This window comes from Dendropsophus ebraccatus, chromosome 3, assembly GCF_027789765.1.
Source record: "Dendropsophus ebraccatus isolate aDenEbr1 chromosome 3, aDenEbr1.pat, whole genome shotgun sequence".
Classification (NCBI taxonomy): Eukaryota; Metazoa; Chordata; class Amphibia; order Anura; family Hylidae; genus Dendropsophus; species Dendropsophus ebraccatus.
The window spans coordinates 187,069,930-187,094,333 of NC_091456.1; the positions used below are offsets into that span (position 1 = coordinate 187,069,930).

At 45.4% G+C, this 24,404-nt stretch overlaps 1 protein-coding gene and 1 pseudogene across 2 annotated transcripts in view; one reads left to right on the forward strand and one right to left on the reverse strand.

Moving 5' to 3' along the window:
• The window catches only part of LOC138786728 (oocyte zinc finger protein XlCOF6-like), a 622,195-nt gene that overhangs the window by 182,342 nt on the left and 415,449 nt on the right, over positions 1-24,404 (reverse strand). The gene's annotated exons all lie outside the window — the stretch shown is intronic.
• The window catches only part of LOC138787569 (zinc finger protein 208-like), an 84,200-nt pseudogene that overhangs the window by 19,489 nt on the left and 40,307 nt on the right, over positions 1-24,404 (forward strand).

The window sequence follows — 24,404 nt, forward strand, 5'->3', positions numbered from 1 at the left end:
AAGCTGGGGCTTACATCAGGGGACAGGACTGTGGAGGTAATCTCCCCATAGCTGTAACCCCTCTCTCCCCGGACAGAGAGCACTGCATGTATGTGCCCACATCTGTCCTGCTCATTCCTTCATGCTCCCTGCAGTCTCTGTCAGCCCTTGTGTTTCCCATCCTCTCCATTACTGTACAGTGACTTATAATATGACATATCCAGCTGTTTCTCATTGTTTGTTTTACATGTTATTCAGAATAATAAATCATTATTTTTGGGGTGTGAAATCAATTGTCTGCATTTCTATGATTTCTTATGGGAAAATTTGTTTTGGTTTAGGAGTGGGATTGGATTACAAGCGCGGTCCCAGAATGAATTATGCTCCTAATCCAAGGCACCTCTTTAAATCAAGTCTTATTGAGCATGGAAGGAATCACACAGGGTAGAAGACCCTTTGTTTAGAATGTGGGAAATGTTTTAAAAGGAAATAACTTGTTAAACTTCAAAGAATTCCCACAGGGAGACGCCATTTTCAGGTTTAGAATGTGGAAAATGTTTTGCTCGGAAATCACATCTGGTAACCATCAAAGAATTTACAAGGGGGAGAAGCCATTTTCATGTTCATATTGTAGAAAATGTTTTACTCAGAAATCAACTCTTGATGCACATCAACTGTGCTGCTGGGGTGGGGGTGGAGGGAGTCATAGCGTCATGACGTGAAACACATCTCTCCGCACCTTTTTCCTCCTACCTCCGAAGCCTCGTGTTTGAACTCTCCCATGCGAGCTTCCGTGTCTCCTCCTGCCCAGGGCAGTAAAGATCGGCCGAGAGATGGTGATTTAGGGAAGTTGGAGAACTAGGTCCCGGGGGTCCAGGAGTCGGAGGTTGTTCTTGGAACATACCTTGGGCCTGGCTGTGCCTTGGCCATTCAAGTAACGGGAGTATGGAGAGTTGTAGGGGGTTTTGGTCTTCCCAGCACCCGCTAGTGGAGCTAAATGATTGGGTCCGTGTAATAGGACCCTTAGCGATGGAGAAGGGTACTCAGGGCTGGTTCCTGTAGAAGAGATCGAATACCTGGGTGTCAGAATAAGGGCAGATACAAAAAAGTATTTAGATCTTAATATGAAACCATTGATAAAAAAAAAAAATAGAGGAAGATATAAGTTTTTGGCTTAAACTACCATTAAAACACGACATGGAGAGAAAGGAACGGCTGCACATCCCATCTATGGCCGATACTAATGCCGCTAGGCCTATTTTAAAATTCAACACCAGGGTGTCTGTATATTATTTGATCAAACCATAATAGCCCCGTGTACCACGTGCAGGTGCCCTGGTTCACATGGGTCCCTATGCTAACTCCACACCGTGTTGGTCAGTGACCGCCAACCCTGCGACGCGTGCACATGCAGGGAAGGGAGGCCATGGAATGGCCCTGCAACCCCAATGTCACAGGACCAAACCCAAAATGCCCCACCAGAACCCAGCCAGCACCACCGGTAGGAAAGGCTGCCCCCAAACAACACAAGTATGAATATGGTATTACACTCACCACTGCTGCTCTCACAGAATGGGGAAGACATAAGGTACTGACATGTGAGCACAGACATATCCTGCTAATTTTGGGCATGTGGGTCTTATAAAGGAGTGCGAGCTGTTCAGAAAAGGGAAAACTGTAAAACACGACATGGAGAAAGGAATGGCTGCAATGGCTGATACTAATGCTGCTAGGCCTATTTTAAAATTCAACACCAGGGTGTCTGTATATAATTTGATCAAACCATAAATTATATACAGACACCCTGGTGTTGATTTTTAAAAAAGGCCTAGCGGCATTAGTATCAGCCATAGAGGGGATGTGCAGCCGTTCCTTTCTCTCCATGTCGTGTTAAACTACCATTATCACCTGCAGAGGAAATTGGGGCTGTATAAACAATTTTGCTTCCCCAGGTCCTGTATTTTATTTGAGTATCAGCTATGTGGAGACCAAATTTATGGTTTAGGACAGTAGAGGCCCTGATTAATAGGTCGATATGAAGTAGAAAAAGCTAAGAATTAAACACAGGGTCTTGGTCAGGCCGGAAGGGATGGGGGGGGGGGGGGTCTTACTTTTTTAAGGTGTCCCTCATCCTCTATTATATGTGCAGAATTGGAGAATCTAGTAATGGCTTTGAAGCACTTGAAGCTGGGAGGTTTTCGAAAGGGAAATTCGCTCCACAATCTTTTGCACCACTAAATGATAAAACATGGAAAAAAAATAAAAAATGTGTGGGATTAAGGGACATTTGCTTTGTTCCCCATTATGGGCGAACGTTAATTTGATAGAATTCTCAAAGGGTGGAATTTTACAGTTTTGGGAGGCTGCAAAGCACAGGAAAGAAGACGGGGAGCAGGGAGTATGGAATTAGGTGTTTGGGCAAGGGCTACATGGACATTGCAAACAATGTCCATGCAGCCCTTTCTGCCTGATTATTGGGCCGTCTAATAGGTCCAGCAAACGATGGCCGGTCTAACAGATCCGCACTTGTTAAATGATCGGGCTGTAGTCGGCCCTTGCAATAGGACCCATAGACAGGGCTCTATTAGTTAGTCGCATTGGCTCATTCATTTTAAGCTTTTTTATTGGCTTTAATATGTTCCAAAAATTTGTACAGGTTTTCCCCCCACCATACTGTGTACGAAATATTACGTGATCAGGGTGTTTTTCACAAAAAATTAACAAAAAAAAAATTATTCTTGGTACACATCAAAGAACTTACAAAAGAGAGCAGGGAAATTAAAACTTGTTGAACATTAAATAATTCACACAGAGGAGAAGCCATTTTCCTGTTCAGAATTTGGAGAATGTTTTACTCAGAAATAAACTTTTAGTACATGTCAAAGAACTCACAAAAAAAACTGTCAGTTTTATGTTTTGCTCTGAAAATGTCTTTTTAAGGTAGAAGCCATTTTAATGTTCAGAATGCAGTAAAATGCTTTAAAAGAAAAACAGAACTTTTTAGCCTCACAAGTGTTTTAATTACAACACACATTTTCTCATATCTCATACCACAGGGAATAAGTCATTTTCATGTGAAAAGTCTGTCAAAGAGAAGTGAAGCCTTGTTAAAAATCTGAGAATTCACACAGGGGTGGACTATTTTTTATGTTCAGAATGCAGGAAATGTTATACTCTGAAAGAAAGTCTTGAAATTCATACACAAAGCGATTTTCATGCTCTCAATGTGAGAAATGTTTTATTACAAAATCAACGCTTGTCAGATATCAGTAAAATCACACGGGGGAGGAGGTATTTCTATTAGAGATGAGAGAAGTTCTGCAGATTTTCCAAGATTTGTTTGAACTGCAATAAAACAGCTGAATGATTGCACCTACAACAGTGGGACTGTAAGGGCTTTTATACTGTGAAAAACGCCTCAATTCACATGGTTTTAATGGCAAAAAAGCCAGTTTTAGCCCTTTAAGGACCAGGCCAATTTTCATTTTTGCAGTTACTTTTTTTTTTACCTCCTTGTGCTTAAAAGGCCATAGCAATGCATTTTTCCACCTACAGTCATGGCCAAAAGTTTTTAGAATGACACAAATATTCTATTTTCACATGATCTCTGGTTTTTATGTGTATTTGTCAGATGTTTTTATCACATACAGAAATATAATTGCAATCATATTATGAGTAACAAAAACTTATACTGACAGAATGAGTTAATGCAGCATGTCAATATTTGCAGTGTTGACCCTTCTTCTTCAGGACCTCTGCAGTTCTCCCTGGCTGCCCTCAATCAACTTCTGGACCAAATCCTGACTGATAGCAGTCCATTTTTGCACAATCAATGCTTGCATTTTGTCAGAATTTGTTGGTTTTTGTTTGTACACCCGTCTCTTGATGATTGACCACAAGTTCTCAATGGGATTAAGATCTGGGGAGTTTCCAGGCCATGGACCCAAAATCTCTATGTTTTATTCCCTGAGCCATTTAGTTATCACCTTTTGCTTTATGGCAAGGTGCTCCATCATTGTTGATTGCCAAACTGCTCTTGGACGGTTGGGAGAAGTTTCTCTTGGACATTCTGGTACCATTCTTTATTCATGGCTGTGTTTTTCGGCAAGACTGTGAGAGAGCCCAATTCCCTTGGCTGAGAAGCAACCCCACACGTGAATGGTTTCAGGATGCTTTACAGTTGGCATGAGACAAGACTGGTGGTAGCGCTCACCTCGTCTTCTCCGAATAAGCTGTTTTCCAGATGTCCCAAACAATCGGAAAGGGGATTCATCAGAGAAAATGACTTTCCCCCAGTCCTCAGCAGTCCACTCCCTCTACCTTTTGCAGAATATCAGTCTGTCCCTGATGTTTTTTCTGGAGAGAAGTGGCTTCTTTGCTGCCTTCCTTGAGACCAGGCCTTGCTCCAAGAGTCTCCTCCTCACAGTGCATGCAGATGTACTCACACCTGCCTGCTGCCATTCCTGAGCAAGCTCTGCACTGCTGGTAGCCCGATCTCGCAGCTAAAACACTTTTAAGAGACGGTCCTGGCGCTTACTGGTCTTTCTTCGGCGCCCTGGAGCTTTTTTGGCAACAGTGGAACCTCTCTCCTTGAAGTTCTTGATGATGCGATAGATTGTTGACTGAGGTGCAATCTTTCTAGCTGCGATACTCTTCCCTGTTAGGCCATTTTTGAGCAGTGCAATGATGACTGCACGTGTTTCTTTAGAGATAACCATGGTTAACAGAAGAGAAACAATGATGCCAAGCACCAGCCTCCTTTTAAAGTGTCCAGTGGTGTCATTCTTACTTAATCATGACAGATTGATCTCCAGCCCTGTCCTTATCAACACCCACACCTGTGTTAATGGAGCAATCACTGAAACAATGTTAGCTGGTCCTTTTAAGGCAGGGCTGCAATTACGTTGAAATCTGTTTTAGGCAAATATTGACTTTGCAAGTAATTGCTGTTAAGCTGGTAACTCTTTATAACATTCTGGAGTATATGCAAATTGCTAGCAGTCGTGGAAGTGGAGCGAATAGGGCCCTCCTAAGGAGGTGTGATTGGGGACAAAGAGGGTGATGGTACACCAAGCCCCTGCAGAGTAATTCAAGGTAGGTGGGCCAAGTACATGTCCAAGTTGGTCATTGGTTTGGTGTAACTACCCAAAAATAGGATCTCAAGGTATTGGACTATTGGTTTGTGCCTTTTTAGTTATACTGTTTTTAGCGAGATATGAAATAAAGGTTTAAGTTTTAATACGTGATTCTGTGACAATACTGTTTTCTTCTCACGTACATTACAGTAAGCTAGTATACACCAACATTAGGGTTGCATCTGTGACTCTAACTCAAGGTATTACCCAACTTTGGCATCCCTCCACCTTTCAAACTTTGCCCAGGAGAGCATAGGGCATTGGTGGATCACTGACATATAATGACAGCTTTTATGCTGCCAGACAGGATTTCAATTAAAGGAGAAGTCCGGCAAAAACTAAAGTATTGTATTGCCCCCCAAAAGTGATACAAATCCCCAATATACACTTATTACGGGAAATGCTTATAAAGTGCTTTTTTCCCGGCACTTACTACTGCATCAAGGCTTCACTTCCTGGATAACATGGTGATGTCACTTCATGGATAACATGGTGATGCTACTTCATGGATAACATGGTGATGCCACTTCCTGGATAACATGGTGATGTCACTTCCTGGATTACATGGTGATGTCACTTCCTGGATAACATGGTGATGTCACTTCATGGATAACATGGTGATGCCACTTCCTGGATAACGTGGTGATGTCACTTCATGGATAACATGGTGATGCCACTTCCTGGATAACATGGTGATGTCACAACCCGACTCCCAGAGCTGTGCGGGCTGTGGCTGCTGGAGAGGATGATGGCAGAGGGATGCTCAGTGTCCCTCCAGTGTCCTGTGTCCCTCAGTGTCCCCCTGCCATCATCCTCTCCAGCAGCCACAGCCCGCACAGCTCTGGGAGTCGGGTTGTGACATCACCATGATATCCAGGAAGTGACATCACCATGTTATCCAGGAAGTGAAGCCTTGATGCAGTAGTAAGTGCAGGGAAGAGGCACTTTATAAGCATTTCCCTTAATAAGTGTATATTGGTAATTTGTATAACTTTTGGGGAGTCCCTGCTGTCAGCTGTGTGTCCTTATAAGGGCGCACACACTCAGGGCCGCTTTAACCAGAGCACAAATAGTGCATCTGCACCAGGCCCACTGGTTAAAGCCCCCCCCCTGCGGCCGCCAGCCTGTCAGTTAGTTGGGCCGCCATGGATGGGTAATCTACTTACCCATCCATGGCGCCCCCTGCAGGCCCCCCCCCGGCCCACTGCTGCACTCTACACAGTAACTATGAGCGCTTGTAATGAGTGCTCATAGTTACTGTGCTATATATAAAGCTAGTGGGCACCACTAATAATCATAGAGTGCTAAACCAATGCATATAAGTAGTTCATCATCCTCTCAAAAGAAAAAAAGCATATGCACAAAAAATGGTAGCACATCACAAAAATCTTTATTATAACACTGACATAGATACAAGAATACCACATAAATATATGAATGTACAGGAGTAGTAAAATGAGGGAGACAACACCCCAAATACTGCTCTACATTAAAAACTAAAATGTCACCATAAGTCCTGCTGGCGTTCCAGCCAGGACTAATCTACCACTCTGACTCTGGACTGTATGTACAATAACAAAAATCCAACATCTCTACCTAGACAGAGACCCAGTAATACAAAATATAACCACAAATAATGGAGAATAGAAAAAAAAAAATTGGAAAAGATCACCATATACAGTCCAACAGAATGAGAGTCAGATGGGATAAGAAATCACCCCACACGTTCCGCCGTCTAGCGGCTTCCTCAGGGGTGTGACATCTTTTCCAATTTTTTTTTCCTATTCTCCATTTTGTGGTCATATTTTGTTTTACTGGTTCTCTGTCTAGGTAGAGATGTTGGATTTTTGTTATTGTACATACGGTCCAGAGTCAGAGTGGTAGATTAGTCCTGGCTGGAACGCCAGCAGGACTTATGGTGACATTTTAGTGTTTTTAATGTAGAGCAGTATTTGGGGTGTTGTCTCCCTCATTTTACTACTCCTGTACGTTCATATATTTATGTGGTATTCTTGTATCTATGTCAGTGTTATAATAAAGATTTTCGTGATTTGCTACCATTTTTTGTGCATATGCTTTTTTTCTTTTGAGAGGATGGCATAGTTACTGTGCAGCAGCACTGACAGAGAGGGAGCCATTGGTCACAAGAGGCCGCTCTCTGTCTCTGGTGCCGGCGCTCAAGTGACGTCACTGGAGGGCCGGCGCCAGGACAAGGGGAGAGCGGCCTCTTGTGACCACTGCAGTGTAAGAGAAGAGGAGACGCTCGGACCCAGGTGAGTATAAGTGGTTTTTTTTTTTATGACATATGCTATATGGGGGGGGGGCTATATACTCCAGGGGAACACAAAGTGGGGGTCTATATACTACTGGGGGACCGCACAGGGGGTCTATATACTACTATGGAGAACAAATCGAGATCTATATACTACTGTGGGAGCGCATAGGGAGTCTATATACTACTGGGGACTGCACAGGGGTGCTATATACTACTTGGGAGCACAGAGGGGTCTATATACTACTATTGAGCACAATTCGGGGATCTGTATATTACTGTGGGAGCGCACAGGGGGTATATATACTACTGGGGAGTGCACAGGGGTGCTACATACTACTGGAGAGCACAGAGGGGTCTATATACTATTGGGGGAGTGCACAGAGGGGCTATATACTACTGTGGGAGCACAGGGGAACTACATAATACTGGGGGAGTGCACAGGGGGACTATATACTACTGGGTGAGCACACAGAGGGACTATATATTACTGGGGGAGTGCACAGGGGTCTATATACTACTGGGGGAGTGCACAGGTGTCTATATACTACTGGAGGAGCAACAGGGGGTATATACTACTGTGGGCAGCACACAAGGGGTATGTACTACTGGGGGCATCACAAAAGGGGTATATACCACTGAGGGCAGCACATCAAGGTGGCCCATGCTGGATGGAGAGAGCAAGAAAAGTGACAGACCCTGATGAGAGAAGACACCACCTGTGAGTGACTGGATGTAACTGCACTCTGTTATAGGGTTGTAGTGATAGTGGTCATGGTGTGGCGGTATTATGTAATGGTATCATTGGTGATATCTTTCTGATTTGTTCAGAGCAGTTTTGAGGCTATATGTGTAAATAGTGTTATAAGATAACTACTGTATTGGGGCTCTTAATACAGTATGGGGGCACTTGCAGGGCATTATACTGTGTGTGGAGCACCGATTCTAAAAACACGGGGGCTTTGGCTTTTCCAAAAAGGGAGGGATGACCACTCTAGAGGGCTTTGCACCAGGCCCACCAGTGTATTAAATCGGCCCTGCACACACAGCTGACAGAAACTCTGCTCTGTGCCATTCACTTCATTGCATTGCACTGCATTGGGCCTGCAATGTAGAAGTGATCTGGAGCAGCCAGTGATGTCTTCCTGGTCATCCAAGAGGCCACAGCAGCGCGGGAGCGATCGGTGAGTAGCTGGCTTGTTTTTTGTTTTTTTTTACCTATCAAGGAGATGGGGCAAACAGGAGGGGGACAAAAGAGGGGGATTATGGGGACACAGGAGGGAGACACAGCAGGGGAACTACAGGGGGGAATATGAGGACACAGGGGGGGATTATGGGGACACATGAGAGGAAAATACAGGGGGGGGATTATGGGGACACAAGGGAACTACAGGGGCGATGCAGTAGGGAAGCTACAGGGGGGATTATGGAAACACATGAGAGGGAACAACAGGGGCGATGCAGTAGGGGAGCTACAGGGGGAAACAAGAGGGGAACTACAGGGGGATTATGACTACATGGGGGCACAGGATAGGGGGGATTATAATAGTGTGGAGGTGCAGAGGGGATCTCATTAAGTGTCAGGGCAAAAGGGAAGTTTTTACAGCATGGAGGAAGAGAAGGAGGTAGTTACTGTTTAGGTGTCAGATAGGGCAAACTGTTCATGTTGGGGCTCTATGGATGAGGTATTGTATAGGGGTGATTAGAGTGTTGGTAAGTTGTGGAGCCTGAAATGTTTGTCTGATAGATGCTGCGGGGACAAGTCATGGCTAACAAAAGTCTTCATGAGGGCCCGGACTGAATGGAGGAGAAAAGAGAAAGTGAACAACTCTGATGACAGAAGACGCCTCCTGTGAGTCACTGTATGTAACTGCACCCTGATCACCATACTGTCACTTGGGGGGGGGGGGGGGGGCAATGCTTGACTCTGTACAGTGTTGTTGTTTTTTTTTAGTATTAGTACTGGTATTGTTCAGTCATTAAGCAGTGGTAGTGTGTTTACAGTGTGGCGCCATTGCTTTTCCATTGTGCAGTGGCAATATTTAGTCATTATGGGGTGGTGATATTGGGGGGGGGGGCTATTATACACTATGTGAGAGATTTATCAGACATGGTGTAAAGTGAAACTGGCTCAGTTGCCCCTAGCAACCAATCAGATTACACTTTTCATTCCTCACAGAGTATTTTGAAAATTAAAGGTGGAGTCTGATTGGTTGCTAGGGGCAACTGAGCCAGTTTCACTTTACACCATGTTTGATAAATCTCCCCATATGTGTATATACAGGGCCGGTGTCAGCACCCAGCTTACTCGGGCAAGTGCCGGGGCCCACAGCATCTCAAGGGGGCCCTGGCACTTGCTTCCCCCGAGATGCAGGGCCACTGGACACCCCTGGAGTGGTACTGGCCGCTGCAAAAATTAATGCACTGTGTATGTCCCAGTAAGCCCCACCCTCATCGTGGCAAGCCCCGCCCCCGACACGTCCACTAGTGGAGGATTAGCCGTGCACTGTAGGTAAGGAGCTGCTGCACACAACAGTCAGCCAAACATGGAAGGCTTGTCATATATAAGCCTCTCCTGTCTCCCTCCAACTCCACAACTCCTTGAGAAAAGAAATGTGTTGGAGGGTGAGGGGCAATGTTATTGTGGGAAGCTGAGGGGCAATGTTATTGTAAGAAGCAGGACTGTCTCTGCTCTTCTGTGGTCAGTGTGATGGTGTGATGAGGAAAGGAATACTGCACTCACAGTTATATTTGCCACTTGCACTTTACATGGATGAGCTGAGTATTATTTAACTTTTGAGTCCATGAATTATATGTAATCAATGTGATCATGAGGTTTATACCCCACTAAAATTCAATCCACATTGCAGATTAATTGGCAATTATATAGTAGGCAGTATAATGGAGGTCACCCAGCTTTCCTAGCATCCTGTATAGTAGTCAGTATAATGGCGGTCACCCAGCTTTCCTAGCATCTTGTATTCAGTATAATGGAGGTCACCCAGCATCTTGTATAGTATTCAATATAATGGAGGTCACCCAGCTTTCCTAGCATCCTGTATAGTAGTCAGTATAATGGCGGTCACCCAGCTTTCCTAGCATCTTGTATTCAGTATAATGGAGGTCACCCAGCTTTCCCAGCATCTTGTATAGTATTCAGTATAATGGAGGTCACCCAGCTTTCCCAGCATCTTGTATAGTAGTCAGTATAAAGGAGTTCACTAGCTTTCCCAGCATCTTGTATAGTACGCAGTATAATGGAGGTCTCCCAGCATCTTGTAGTCAGTATATAAAAATGTAATAATCTTCTTTCTGAACTTAACAATGATGCCACATGATTTGCTACACAAAGAGGCCCACTGAGGCTCTGTCGCCCAGGGGCCCACAAAAGCCTGGAGCTGTCCCAGTGTATGTATGTTATTTTTATGCACTGAGGGGGGAGACGGACACGTCATTTCCCTTATCTGCCTAGGGCACCAAAACTCCCGACCCTGTATTACACACATACAGCTCAGCTACATGTACATTACACATATACAGCTCAGCTACATGTACATTACACACATATACAGCTCAGCTACATGTACATTACACACATACAGCTCAGCTACATGTACATTACACATATACAGCTCAGCTACATGTACATTACACACATACAGCTCAGCTACATGTACATTACACATATACAGCTCAGCTACATGTACATTACACACATATACAGCCCAGCTACATGTACATTACACACATACAGCTCAGCTACATGTACATTACACACATACAGCTCAGCTACATGTACATTACACACATACAGCTCAGCTACATGTACATTACACACATATACAGCTCAGCTACATGTACATTACACATATACAGCTCAGCTACATGTACATTACACATATACAGCTCAGCTACATGTACATTACACATATACAGCTCAGCTACATGTACATTACACACATACAGCTCAGCTACATGTACATTACACATATACAGCTCAGCTACATGTACATTACACATATACAGCTCAGCTACATGTACATTACACACATACAGCTCAGCTACATGTACATTACACACATACAGCTCAGCTACATGTACATTACACATATACAGCTCAGCTACATGTACATTACACACATACAGCTCAGCTACATGTACATTACACATATACAGCTCAGCTACATGTACATTACACGCATACAGCTCAGCTACATGTACATTACACACATACAGCTCAGCTACATGTACATTACACACATACAGCTCAGCTACATGTACATTACACACATACAGCTCAGCTACATGTACATTACACACAGCGCTCTGCTGCAGGCATATATAACACACACACACACACAGCTCTGCTGCAGGCATATATAACACACACATACACAGCTCTGCTCCACACACATCACACACACACAGCTCTGCTGCACACACATCACTTTAGCTCATCCAGCACAGCAGAGTCCTGCATACACTGAGCAGCAGCCCCTGATCATGTGACTCCTCCTCCATGTGACTGATCACATGACTGTGACATCATGGCAGGTCCTGGAAGCACAGGGGAAGCACACGGCTCCTATACAGCTCTGCAGGCGGCTTCTTGACTTATCAGCTGCTGCTGGACTGTCCCGCCCGCTCCCTGCCCACAGTATGTACTAATGCTGGGTCACTGCTCACCTCTCTGCCCCGCCCCTTGCCTCCTGAGCACCAATCACTGGAGAGGGGGAGGGGCCAGACACAAGGTACATGTGGAAATCCTTCCTGCCCCTCCCCCTCCTCCTGCTAGTGTGCTCTGCTGCTGCCTCCTGGGATCTGCCCACTGGCTGCCAGACAGGTAGGAGATTTACAGTGTTCAGGGGAGAGGGGGCATCCAGCTGTGCTAAGGAGGAAGGGGGCAGTATGGGGATAGTAAGGAGGAGGGGGCAGTATGGATGGGGGGATAGTAAGGAGGTTATAGTAATTCTTAGTTATGATCCCAGAATATTAGGGTCTGTGAGCTTCCAATTCTATTCAATACCTTTCTGGGGGAGGGATGGAGAGCCGGCCGGGCACAAAGCACATAGGGCTGCTCAGTATGTACGAGGTCTGACTGCACCTTGCAAAATCCCTGGGATGTTTCCTTACACTCAGAATTATAATTTATCCAATAGGGTCCAACCTTCAAGATATGTCTGCCAATCACAATAGCCGTTATATATGCTGCTTGTTTACTGTACATTGGTAATATGAGGAAACCAAGACACAAAGGGTGAACAATCACAGAAGGTCACAGGAGCTCAAACATCTTACAGATTTATAACTTGTCTCTTCCTATCGCTGTGCCGGGATTGTTGTACTTTTTCTTCCCATTCTTTATTATACATTGTATCCTCTACTTTCTATTCATCTCTCCAGGATCCTCTGCTGATATCTTCTATATAAGAGACCGACCCATCAACCATGGAGAGAGACAGAGACAAGATGGCCGAGAGGATAATAACCCTCACCCTACACATACTCTTCCTGCTTACTGGGGAGGTGAGGGATTCTGGGAGTGATGTCATCATGACATCATTCTTATCTATGGAATAACAGATGGATAGGACTGGAGAGGTGAGGGATTCTGGGAGTGATGTCATCATGACATAATTCTTATCTATGGAATAACAGATGGATAGGACTGGAGAGGTGAGGGATTCTGGGAGTGATGTCATCATGACATCATTCTTATCTATGGAATAACAGATGGATAGGACTGGAGAGGTGAGGGATTCTGGGAGTGATGTCATCATGACAGCATTCTTATCTATGGAATAACAGATGGATAGGACTGGAGAGGTGAGGGATTCTGGGAGTGATGTCATCATGACAGCATTCTTATCTATGGAATAACAGATGGATAGGACTGGAGAGGTGAGGGATTCTGGGAGTGATGTCATCATGACATCATTCTTATCTATGGAATAACAGATGGATAGGACTGGAGAGGTGAGGGATTCTGGGAGTGATGTCATCATGACATCATTCTTATCTATGGAATAACAGATGGATAGGACTGGAGAGGTGAGGGATTCTGGGAATGGATGGAGTGATAGTAATGTGTCTCTCCATACACAGGATTACACAGTAGTGAAGAAGTCCTCTAGTGGGCGCTGTGGGGCCCCTGGGGGTGAAGGATGGGGAAGAACCCTGAGCCCAATCCCGGGGCCCCTGATACATGAGGAAATGGAGGAAGAGAAGATCCTAGAAGTCACCAACAAGATGGTGGAGCTGCTGAGTGGAGAGGTGAGACTGTGGCTGCTGGGAATGCTGGGACATTATACAGTAACACCACTGGAGGGGTGGGGGGGATGACTGTGTGATCATTGTGTGTGTCAGGTTCCTATAAGGTGTCAGGACGTGGCGGTCTATTTCTCCATGGAGGAGTGGGAGTATGTAGAAGGACACAAGGATCAGTACAAGGATGTGATGCTGGAGGATCAGCAGCCCCTCCCATCAGCAGGTAATAGACAGGACTATATACACACCTCCTCTCAGTATTATCTGGATGGAAAGAATGAATTCAGTCTCTGTATGTGTTCCCTCCAGTCAGATCCAGTAAGAGAACAGCACCAGAGAGATGTCCCCGTCCTCTTCTTCCTCAGGATCAGGTAGATGGAGATGTTCCCTATGATCTGTACATCCCACCTGACTTCTCCTACTGTCTGATGACTTCTACAATATTTCTCTCACATCTTATGAATCAGGGGGAAGATGGAAACAATATTAATGCTCCAGAGACAGATGTGAGCAGTGATGAGCAGTATAAGGAGGAAGTTACTGGAGGGAAGGAACTGATCCATAATATTGCAATGGACAAGATAGTAAAAGAAGAAGAGACAGATGACGGCAGTGATGAGCAGTATAAGGAGGACATCACTACAGGTAACCGCCCAGGTGAGTAGTGACCACTAAATGCAGAGAACAGTCACACATTCTCCTCAGTCACCGGCTGTAACTATTCTGTGTGGAATATTATAAGCTCTGTGTCCTGTCAGTTTTCCAGCTATATAATCATTCAGCCTAAATTCTAATATACAGCACAGTCCCAGCGGACAATATATCACTATCAGTCTCCTGCTGCTGCATCTATAGTTACTGTCCTCATCTTACAGAGCACCTGCTGCAAATATGTTTTTCAAAGAAATCAACAGGGAATGTGATCACAAGCAGTTATATTATATATTAACTGTAATTTTTTTTAAAAGAATTAATATGGTGAAATCAGCGTTATACATACAGCCGAACCGCTGTCCATGTTCCCTTTGTGGCGATATTGAGTCTTTTCTTTGTTCAAAAAAAAGATCCCAAACACAAAGTAGTGCGGAGCGAGCGCTAAAATTATCGAGTGCTTGTTACTAGAATCGAGAATTTTTCAATGATCGAGTTCGTGACCTCTCATGAACTTTGACCATTACACTTAGTTTAGATGCAGGAAAGGCCTCCGACAAGACCTCATGGCCCTTTATTCCCACCACTATTCAGCGTAGACGGTTTGGTCTTATATTCTCCCGTGATCTGCCCCCAGTACCGCCATGCTGGTTGGGGTCCAGCAGGTTATCGGTATGTAGGGGGTGAATAATCCTATTTTTTATTGGAGAAGGGTTTCTGTTACTTTTACTACTAAGGACGTCATCTCCCCGGCCTCCAGCTTCTAGATTCTTCTCCCTGACACTTCCTGTGGATGGGAACAGATCTGATCATTCTTATTATGTTACATAAAAAAGAGTAACTTTCCATGTCTGCAATATGTTTAAGCTTCTATTACTGGGAAATAAGAGAAATGGTGTTTTCTCCTTTGCAGATGATTCTACCAGGAGCTCAGGGGGACATCAGATCTCCTCAGAGGATCATATCACACAAGATACATATGAGGAGCCGTCCGCTATCCCAGATACACCCTCAGCCCCTCACAGCAAAGATCTCTCATCTCATCCTGTCTCATCCCATCTCATCCCATCTTCTGCTCCATCACAGCAAGCTGACATTTACAGAGAGGACGATGAATATCAAAGAGAAAATACAGGAAAGCCTCAGATTTCATATTTACAAAGTGAAAAATGCTTTACTCACAAAAAATATCTTAAAGTGGAGAAGGCATTTTCATGTTCAGAATGTGGGAGATGTTTTAAAAAGAAATCAATACTTGTTAAACATCAAAGAATTCACACAGGGGAGAAGCCATTTTCATGCTCAGAATGTGGAAAATTTTTTACTCAGAAATTTTGTCTTGTTAACCATCAAAAAAAACACACCGGGGAGAAGCCATTTTCATGTTCAGAATGTGGCAGATGTTTTACTGACAAATCAAATCTTTTTCACCATTATAAAATTCACACAGGGGAGAAGCTATTTTTATGTTCAGAATGTGGGAAATGTTTTAAAAGGAAATCAAATCTTGTTGAACATCAAAGAGCTCACACAGGGGAGAAGCCATTTTCATGTTCAGAATGTGGAAAATGTTTTACTCAGAAATCAAAGCTTGTTACCCATCAACAAAATCACTCAGAGAACAAGCCATTTTCATGCTCAGAATGTGGGAAATTTTTTACTACCAAATCAAATCTTCTTCGCCATCAAAGAATTCACACAGGGGAGAAGCCATATTTATGTTCAGAATGTGGGAAATGTTTTAAAAGGAAATCAAATCTTGTTGAACATCAAAGAATTCACACAGGGGAGAAGCCATTTTCATGTTTAGAATGTGGGAGGTGTTTTAAAAGTAAGGCAAACCTTGTTGAACATCAAAGCATTCACACAGGGGAGAAGCCATTTTCATGTTCAGAATGTGGAAAATGTTTTAAAAGGAAATCAAAACTTGTTGAACATCAAAGAATTCACACAGGGGAGAAGCCATTTTCATGTTTAGAATGTGGGAGGTGTTTTAAAAGGAAATCAAAACTTGTTGAACATCAAAGCATTCACACAGGGGAGAAGCAATTTTCATGTTCATAATGTGGAAAATGTTTTACTCAATCAATGTTCAAAATCAATTTTCAAAAGTTCTGCAGATTCGCCAAGATGTGTAACTTCTGTTACAAAGTCCTGGTTTGTCTGAACCTTAAATGTACCGCAATAAAACGTCTGAATGATTGCAGCTACAATAGTGGGACTAAAGGGGCTTTTATACTGTGAAAAATCCTCAATCCACACTTTTACAGCAAAAAAGCTAGTTTTTTTTTTTTTTTTTTTTGTAAATCATTTTTATTTATAAAAACAAATTGAGATAGCGGAAACAGCCCCGCCAATAGATCCAATACACAGATACAGTGTGAAGTACAATAAAAGTCACAGAAAATGTACCGGGAACAATGGAAACAAAATAACTCACACCCACCCATCCCCCCTGCCTCCCCCCACTCACGGTCCCGAGGAAACCACTTGCGGCTATGTAATTATCTGAAAGTATATGCGAAATATCCCAATATGCTCAAGTTTTGCAACAAGTAAAAAGACATGAGTAAGCAGAGTTAGTTTATCTTCGGGTTGCGAAATATGAAACATCAGTGGATCTAGCGATACAGTGATATTTAGTTTACCGTATTTTCCGGTGTATAAGGCGACTGGGCGTATAAGACGACCCCTGACCTTCAATCAGATTGTCAGGAATTCGCCTTATACACCGGAAAATGTTAACCCCTGCCTGACCGCAGTGCTGCTAAGGTCAGGCAGGGGTTAACTGCAGCTAAATGAATAAAATAACAAACAGTTAACTCACCCGGGCCTGTTCCCGGCCTTTGAGTGTCTTCTTCTCCGCTCCCGTTCCCAGGCGCAGGCAGTGTAACGTACACTGACTGCCCCGGGGATGCCCGAAGCCTTCCAGAGGAGCCGAGCCTCTAATCGGAGACCCTCTCCCGAGCAGCTGAGCGTCTCCGATTAGATGCTCGGCTGCTGGGAAGAGCTTTTGGCCTCCCCTGCGCAGCCAGTGTACGTCACACTGCCTGAGACGGGGAACTGGAGCGGAGAAGAAGATGCGCGGGGAACGGGCCCGGGTGAGTTAAATGTTTGTTGTTTTTTAATGGTTGCCCCATATGGTGGGAATGCGGCCATTTTTGAGCCCCACCACCAGATGGGGCGACCATACCCCGCGTATAAGACGACCCATACATTCTGACAAGATTTTTGGGGTTGAAAAGTCGTCTTATACGCCGGAAAATACGGTAGTTATAAGACGGTAATTTGACCCAGAAGTGTCTTACCAAAGGGCAAGAGACCAGGCCGTGCACTAGGTCAGTACCTCGGGCATTGCAATTCGGACAGGCCTCAATCCGATCAGGTCATTCCGCAGTTTTAGGCAGGGTAAAACCATATGTAGCATTGTGCATTAACTAAAATTGTGTTTCACGCCAGATTTCATTTATAATTGCTTTCCGCACAGACATGAAATCTGATGAAGGGAGATGCAACTCCCGAAATGCGTAATTGCTTATTTTATGTACATTTTTACAGATTTTATCCAATAAATCAGCCATTTTATGTTTTATACTCTACTCGCTGTGAGCATAAGAGCACTTTTAAGGACCAGAGATCAGAGATAACTAGTTCTCCAATGGTTATGTGCGTGACACTAAAGAGGATGAAAGAAATACACAATCTAGGCGGGACCAGGAATTATGTACATGTGAGTAATGCGTATATTCCCTAGCATCCGGATTGGCCCAACGCCATGAATCTGTCAATTCCAACCTATTAGCCCATTGTCCAGGGGCGTAGCTAGGATTCATGGGGCCCCATAGCAAAAAACTGTATGGTCCCCCCCACACACACTAATATATAAAAAATTCTCTTGTGGCCAGAGGCAGAATCTTATGGTTATATACATAGGTGCAGGAGCAGACTACATTTTGCTTAACCCTTTATTTACTGCAGTGTGTAAGTGACCCAGTGTTCTCTTACATGCTGCAACACAAAAAGGAGTTAATACAAAAGACAATTAGCTCTGCTACTCCTGCACTGATAACCCCTGAACTCTGCAGGAACTTAGAGAACAGAGGTCAGAGGTTATCAGAGTAGTCAGACAGAGAGCTAATTGTCTTCTGTATTAACCCTTTTTTGTTTTGCAGCATGTTAGAGAACACTGGGTCACTTATACACTGCAGTAAATAAGGGGTTAAGCAAAAGGACACAGGAGGCTCTTATCTTCCCTGGGCCCCCTCCTTCCATGGGCCCCATAGCAACCGCCTTCCCTGCTTCTATGGTAGCTACGCCACTGCCACTGTCAACACTGCATCTCTAGACCTAGGAGCTACTCTAGTCCCACCCTCTGACTTCCTATCTTCAGAATGACACATTACAGCGTTAAAATCACCACTGACTATTTTGTTACTCACTACATTACTTAAATCTGTAGACAATGTGGAGTAAAAGTCCTTATTGGCATCATTAGGCCCATAGACCCATCAGACCAAGAGTTAACCACTTCTAGATTGAAGGCCTTGTGGCCTCGAGCTGAGGATCCATATACTTTCCCCACCCACAATTTACGTAATCTGAAAAAAAACTTCACTACCTAAATGCGTCTCTTGCAGAAAGACTATGTCAGGTGCTAACTTTTTAAGATGCTGTAATACCATGTTTCTCTTAGGAGATCTAGTCCCTTCACATTCCAGGTGATAAGACGTACCATAGTACTATGTTAATAATGATAAGCGTACAATGCATGTTACGTATGCCCTGAAGACCGTGAGTATCCCTCCCTCCCCTCCCACAACCCCCCTCCCCCAACAAAATACAAAACAGTAGTGCAATTACAGAAATACTGCAAACATAAGACCTACGCAAAGAGGTAAGAGGCCAAAAAACGCTCTTGGCCAACCAGGGGTCACTGGACTCCACTTTTTTCCACATAAGAGGAGGAATGTCCAACACCATCATCTTCAAGGGACTACATAGTCTTCCGACATGAGGAGCAGGGGGACCAATTAAATACTGGGGAGAAAAAATAATTTTTAAGAAATAAGGGGAAAATAAAAGAGAAAGAGGGGAAAAAAGAGTCTAGAAAGAAGAAAAAGAAAAGGGGCAGAAAAGGGAAGGAGACGCAACAAGATGAAACATGTTATAACTGTTATACTCAGGAGCCTAGATATCAGTATAATGATAACCGGGGTGCCCTCTCAAAGCAAATGATTGAGGATTATGACTGACAAGCCAATAAACATTAAGAAGAGGTGGCCATTCCAACAGTGCGCATTATCGAACATATATGCAATAGCTCTAGTCAAAATAAGGTAAACTAGCAAGAGGAACGTTCTCCAATCTTAGAAACCTGAGTGCTCCTACAGGGAGAGGAAACCAAACACGAAGGATTCCAAGGACAGTACGTCTCTAAAGGTGGTCAAGCGGGTGCATTAACAGATTGCCGAACGCTCTGCTCATTAGGGGGTAGCTCAGAACGATTTGAGGCAGAAGAAACGAGAGTGGTGATATTTTCCACATCTCGCGACGCCACACTTTTCCAACTTACGATGGGCTAAAGTCTGCCGCGTTTGTGGAAAGGCAGGGGATCTGTTGCCTAGATACTCCTGGAGAGAGGCAGCTGCTTCCGCCACATTAGTGAAAGTGGAAAAGGACCCATCCAAATGAAAAACTTTTAATATAGCAGGATAAATCGGAGCAAAGCGCACCTGTTGTTTATATAGTGCTGTGCATATGGGGGAAAACAGTTTGCAACGTTTTGTAACTTCCATAGAAAAGTCACCAAAGACTAAGATCTTATGACCCTCTAACTCCAGGGACTCCTTTTTAGCCCGGAATGCTCTTTGTATCGCCACTTTGTCCGTGAAGTTGAGATACTTCACTATGATTTGCCTAGGTCGTTTTCTCTGGGCCAGACCAGCAGGCACTCCTTTCTCCATAGTAGGGTGTAGGTCAGGGCCCAGCCTGTGCGCCCTCTCCACCTTACATTGTTGTTGTATGCCAAGCAGTGAAGGGAGTGTGATCTCGCATAATTATTATTATTATTTTTTTTTAATTCAAAATTTTATTCATTTTCAAATTTTAAAGAAACACACATAAGCTGTATGATCATCAGACCAAACACAAAGCACCTTTGGGTGCGCAAACAAGGAATAGGACAGGGTCAAGGAGCCAACATGGCTCAACATTACCAACATCAACTTTCGAAATAACTCCCACAACAGGGAGGCCATCCATGGAAATGAGGCACATCTCATCATGAAGAGAGGGAAAAGAGCTAACGCTCAAGAAAAAGAAAGGAATGAAAAGCTGTGACATCCAGGGGAGGAGGGAAAAAATACAAGGGCGAGAAACTGCAACACAGAGGAACACACAGAGGGAGAGGGCAGTGACAACCTACACACAAATTAACACGAGGAGAAAACACAAGGAGAATAGGAGAAGGGGGAAGCTCCTCACTGAAATATGAGAGTCTTATATTCGTCAGATTCAACAAACCGTTCCCAGTAATACCAGGTCTGAAAGAACCTGGTAATTGGGCGGTGAGGTCCTCCATATACTTAAGGTCTTCCACCTTCCGCAACCACATAGAGATGGAGGGGCTGGCTGCCTCCAAAGGGCAGGTTACAGGCCCTGGCAGCATTGACCAGATGGCGGAGGATGGAGCGGCGGTAGACTCTTAGCGGGATGTCCGACATGTGTAGGAGGAAAAGCGATGGGGAAAAAAGGCAGGGGAGAGTCCGTAAAGGTTGAGGCAATGCGCCAGACCTCTCTCCAAAAGGGGACTAGTTTGGGGCAACTCCAAAAAGTATGGAGGAGGGTCCCTTCCTCAACACAGTTCCTCCAGCACAGGGGGGATACCTCAGTAAAAAAGATCCTGTGAAGACGGACCGGGACCCGGTACCATCTGGAGAGAATCTTATAGCCCGCCTCCTGAAAGCGGGAGGAGATGGAAGAAGTGTGAGTACAAGTATATATTCGGTCTAATTGTGATCCCGAGAAAGAGACATTCAAGTCTTGCTCCCATGCAGAGAGGAATGGGGGAGGCGGTTGTTCCGGGGGGGATCCCAGCATGGCATAAAAAAGGGAGAGGGAGTGTCGGAGGGGGCCCGTGCCAAGGCAAAGCGTCTCAAACTGTGTGAGCGTGCGAGAGAAAGAAGATGAAGCAGGTAAGGAAAGGAGGAAGTGGTGCAGCTGCAGGGCCCTCCAGAATCCTAAAGGGGAAGGGTCAGGGAAATCTCGGAGCTCAGAAAGGGACACCCAGGCCACTCCACGAAGAAAACTGCGTGCACGGAAAGAGCCTGCCTGGAACCAATCGCGGAAGACCGGGTCAGAGTTTCCAACCGGGAACAAGGGGGTACCTATAACCGGGAACAAGGGAGACGGGTGAGGGGCTAGGGAGGCAGAGGAGAGATGCTTCTGGCAAAGCTTAAGAGTTGTGGCGACAGTGGTGTGAGGCCCAACCACTCTGCTAGAGGCGGGGAGCCAGGGAGCTGCCAGCAAGGAAAGGGGTGAGAGGGACATTTCAAGGCCGACCCACAATTTAGAGGAGTAATGTCGGTGCCAGTCAATCACTCTAACGAGATGGCTGGCTACATAATAATGAAGGATATTGGGGAGGCCTAGCCCTCCACGAGTCTTTGGACGATACAGGACCGACTTCACTATTCGGGGCTGCTTGTGAGCCCAGATAAACTTGGTCAATAGAGAAGAGAGTTGTCGAAAGAAGCTCAGGGCCACCGTCACCGGAAGGGCTTGGAAAAGGTACAAAAGTCTAGGGAGGATGTTCATCTTAAAGATTGAACAGCGGCCAAAGCAGGTGAAGGGGGGGTAAGCTGGACCCCTAGGTAGGATAAAGAAGAGCTCGACCAGCGAAAGGGGAAGGAATCAGCAAGAGTGGAGGCCAGAGAGGGGGAGAGAGAGAGGTTCAACGCCTCGGACTTCTGGAGATTAATTTTATAATTGGAAAGGGCTTGAAATCTGGTGAGCTCAGAGAGCAAGTTGGGAAGAGAGACAGTAGGGTGGGTAAGAAAGAAAAGAAGATCGTCCGCGTAGGCTGCCACCTTATGGGTAACCGAACCTACCTGCAGCCCCGATATATCTACATTCTGTCTCACATGGCGAAGGAAGAGCTCCAATGTCAGTATAAAAATGAGGGGAGAGAGTGGGCATCCCTGACGGGTACCGGTCCGTATGGGGAAGGACGACAAGAGAAGGCCGTTGACAGAGACCTGAGCCAAAGGATGTGAATAGAGAGAGCCAATCCAAGCCAGCATATGGGGGCCAAGCCCGAGATGCTGGAGTGTGGCGGTCAGAAAGGGCCAGCCAACTCTGTCAAAGGCCTTCTCGGTGTCGGTAGAGAGGAGCATTGTTGGAAGGGAGTTAGAACGGGCATAATGAATCAGGTTGATGGCCCTAGTGGTATTGTCCCTAGCCTCTCGGGTGGGCATAAAGCCCACTTGGTCTATGTGAATGATGGGTTGGAGAAGTGGTGTGAGGCGGGATGCCAGAATTTTGGAGAAGAGTTTTAAGTCGAGGTTCAGGAGGGAAATGGGGCGGTAGTTCTGACAGAGGGAGGGGTCCTTTCCGTCCTTGGGAATGACCGTAATGTGAGCACGCAGGGAGATGGGGGGGAGGTGAGAGCCAGCAGAAAGAGAGTTGTAGGCAGCCAAGAAATGGTCATGGAGAAGGGGAGAAAAAACTTTATAATAAGGAAGCGTGAGTCCGTCAGGGCCAGGGGCCTTCCCCGATGGGTTTTAATGGCCCAATCCCATTCCGTGGATGTGATGGGAGACTCCAGTAAAGACACACTCTCTTCCGGTAAAGAGGGAAGGCCAGAGCTCGAAAGATAATCGGAAATAGCCGGGAGCAGAGCGTCTGAGGAGGCCATTGAGGGTGGAAGGCTGTATAATTCTTTATAGTATGAGCGAAAAGCCTCCGCTATGTGCGAGGTTAAGGAAAGTTTAGAGCCCGACGAAGAGGAAATGGAAGGTATAAAAGAGCGAGTCCTTTGAACCCGAAGCGCGCGGGCCAGGGTCTTACCCGGCTTGTTGCCGAACTCAAAGTAGTGACGGCGGCAACGAGCCAGGGAGGCCCTGGCATGGGAAAAGGTAAGTCTTCGCTGAGCGTTCCTTCTTAAGCCGAGACGCAAGCCTAATAAAGGTGCCTCTGATGTAACATTTGTGAGCTTCCCAGATCACCGACGAATTGGTGGTAGCATTGGTGGAGAAATAGTTAGTTAGCTCAGTTCGCACTTCGGAGAGAACCCCCGGGTCCCTCAGATTTTCATTAAGGCGCAAGCGCCAAGATCTGGGTTGCGGTAAGGGAAAGGACAGAGAGAGGGAAATAAGGGCATGGTCCGAGAAAGAGATCGGGTCTATAGAGGCAGATACCACATGGTGCAGGTGAGAGTGAGAAATAAAGAAATAGTCAATGCGAGAGTAGGAGTTGTGAGGGTGAGAGAAGAAAGTGAAATCTTCGTCTTGAGGATGTAGGATACGCCAGGCATCCATCAACTGGAAGGAATAAAGAGATTGCTTGGCACGGCGGAGGGAGGAGTGCCCAGACGAAGAGTCCAGAGTAGGATCTAACGCCATATTGAGGTCCCCCCCAAAAACTATTAGGCCTTCTAAAAAATCCTCCACTTCCAAAAGACAGCGATCTAAGAAGGCTGGCTGACCAGTGTTAGGAAGGTACACTGTACCAAAGGTACACAACGTACCCGCCATTTTGCCCTTCACGAAGAGGTAGCGCCCCTCCTTGTCCGCCCTCTGGTCCACAAACTCCCATGGGGCCGACCGGGAGAACAAGATGGAAACACCTTTGGTTTTGGAATCAGGTGAACAACTATGATAAGCATCAGGGAAATTACGGTCCGAGAGTTTTTGCAGGTGGTCAGTGCGAAAATGAGTAGGAAGGCCACAGAGGCCCGCTTGGCCCACAAGAGTCGCAGCAGGGAGGAGCGCTTCTCAGGAACGTTCAGCCCTTGGGCATTGAGGGAAACACAAAAGACAGACGGCATCTCTCAGGGAGGAGCAGCGAACAGACGCGGACACACACACCAGGGAGGGGACTAG